The sequence below is a fragment of the Orycteropus afer genome, unplaced genomic scaffold (genome assembly GCF_000298275.1).
Source record: "Orycteropus afer afer isolate SDZICR_OR568_19922 unplaced genomic scaffold, OryAfe1.0 scaffold00139, whole genome shotgun sequence".
NCBI classification, from domain to species: domain Eukaryota; kingdom Metazoa; phylum Chordata; class Mammalia; order Tubulidentata; family Orycteropodidae; genus Orycteropus; species Orycteropus afer.
Genome location: NW_006921726.1, coordinates 7,103,651 through 7,106,305, shown reverse-complemented (window position 1 = coordinate 7,106,305; position 2,655 = coordinate 7,103,651).

The window sequence follows — 2,655 nt, the reverse complement described above, 5'->3', positions numbered from 1 at the left end:
CTGAGACTATGGCCCCTAGCTGCCCTTCAGATCTGGAATTGAACCCACACCTGTGGTCTCCAGCCAAAAAAAGACAGGCATATGGGTTGAACATTTACCTTAAGTAGGTAACCTCCTTGAAGAGAACAATCATAGGAGAAAGAAGGGCTGCTTATGCACAGGGAGACAGCTCAGGGGGCAGGAATTCATGGAGGAATGTAAACATGGAAGAGGTAGCTATAGGGAGGAAGTGGGAGGGGAGCGTCTGCATTGTGGTAAACTATGGCCAATGTCATGAGACAAAATATATGTGAACCACTGTATGGAAAGTAAATTTGCTCTGTAAACCTTCACCCGAATCACAAAAAAAAAAATACCAGCTAAAAAAAGTCCTGGCCCAGATGCTTTCACTGTGGAATTTTACAAAACATTCAGAGAAGAACTGATACCAATCCTACTCAAACTATTCCAAAACATAGAAATGGATGGAATCCTCCCTACGTCATTTTATGAAACAAACATAACCTTGATACCAAAACCAGGCAAAGACATCACTCAAGTCAAATCAAAAGCAATAAACAAACAAGAAAATTATCATGCAGTGGTATGTTCCTAGCAAAGGATCAAAGCAGGGTTTAAGGTGACGTGCATAGTGAATACTTTGAAAGTCCTCTCTGTGGAAGTAGCATTTAAGCTGACATCAGAATGACAAGAAGGAACCAGCCTTGTGAACATTAAGGGAATATATATTTCTCCTAAGTGAGGGAATAGCTAATGCAAAGCACTCTATAGGGAGTGAGCTTGTACTGTGCAAGAAGAGAAAGATGAACTGGGCGGCAGGACAAAAGTGTGCAAAGAGGGGAAGAATATATGGTGGAGTGGAATGAAGGTCATTTGAAGCACAGAGGACTTTCAATCTGGGTAAAGTTTTATTGTAAGAGCAATGGATGATTTTTTCAGTTCCTCTGTACCAGCAAAGAGATTGCTGAAAAATAAATAAGGAAATCAATACCGTTTACAATAGCTACCAAAAAATTAAAATACTTAGGAATAAATCTTACCAGGGACACAAAACACCTGTACAAAGAAAACCATAAAAAAACTACTTCAAGAAACCATAAGAGATCTACACAAATGGAAGAACATCCCATGCTCATTGATAGGAAGATTGAACATTGTGAAATGTCAGTTCTACCCAAAGCAAGCTATACATTCAATACAATCTCAATCCAGATCTCGTCAACATTCTTTAGGGATATGGAAAAACCAATAACTAACTTTATATGGAAAGGAAAGAGACCTTGGATAAGCAAAGCACCATTGAAGAAGAAGAACAAAGTAGGAGTTCTCACACTGCCAGATCTGAAAACCTACTACACAGCCACAGTAGTCAGAACTGCCCGGTATTGGTTTAATGACAGATACATAGACCAATGGAATAGAATTCAGAACCAAGAAATAGATCCATTGACTTATGGTCAGCTGATGTTTGATGAAGGGCTGAAATCCATTAAAGGAGGAAGAGAATGTTTGTTTAATAAATGGTGCTGGCAAAACTGGAGATCCATTTGCAGAAGAATGAAACAAGATCTGTACCTCACACCATACACAAAAATGAACTCCATTTGGATCAAAGACTTAAATGTGAAACTTAAAACTATAGAGTTCCTCAAGGAAAAACAGAACAAACTGTTTTAAACTTGGAAAGAAAATAATAAATCATAGGATAACTTCAAAGAAAATAAATGCACTATCTCATTAAAATAAACATGAGAAAAGGCATAAATATTTAGCAAATATTAAAATAATACCAATTAAGGAAATGATCAAAAAAATCATTATCAAAATTACATTAGCAAAAAAAATTATATGGAACAAAGAAATCAACATCACAATCTTTCAAAAGATTAATAAAATCGACAAACCAAGAGGGTTCCAGTAAGATGGTGGAATAGGCAGACAAACTACATAGACCCTCTTCAACAAAGAAAAGAGGAATCAATTAACACAGATACAGAAGATAATCCTAAAGCCTTGAGCTTTGAAAGGAAGGAAAAAGAAGCAGACTAAACTCCAACTGCATGCAAAGAGCAAAAAAGGAGACATACAGAGCTGTGGACTGTCAGCGATCCTGAAGGTGTGGACAGTTTGCATATTGGCAAGTAGTGTTAGGACCTAAGAATTAACCTAAAAATTGGCCCTGCTAGCCAGGGGCTGCATGGAGGACTACACAAGTGGTGGTGAATAAAAGGAGAAACAGTGAAAGAGGGAGACAAACTGTGCTGTGGTCTTTTGGTTATCCAGAGGGTACAGTCATTCAGAATGTCTACTAGCAGTTTGAGCATTCTAGATATTTAAAGTGACAGCATTTTCTCAGATTCCAGGGATCTAAGAATAGGCTCCATTTGCCAGGACTGCATGGACATACTGGACACTGGGGACTGGAAAGGTATAATATTCCCCTATTTTACTCTCATACCCCACACCCTCTTGGTGAATGGAGGTGCAGCCAACCCTCACTCCCATTCACATTCTGGGCCAGCAGAAATTCAACCCCAGTGTGTATGCCCTGTCACGCCTTGCCCAGAGTTTTTTTTTTTTTTTTGCTTTTGCCTTTTATAAAATTATCATTTTTCTTTTGTTCTTCTTCCTTTTTATAATTATTATTTTTACTTC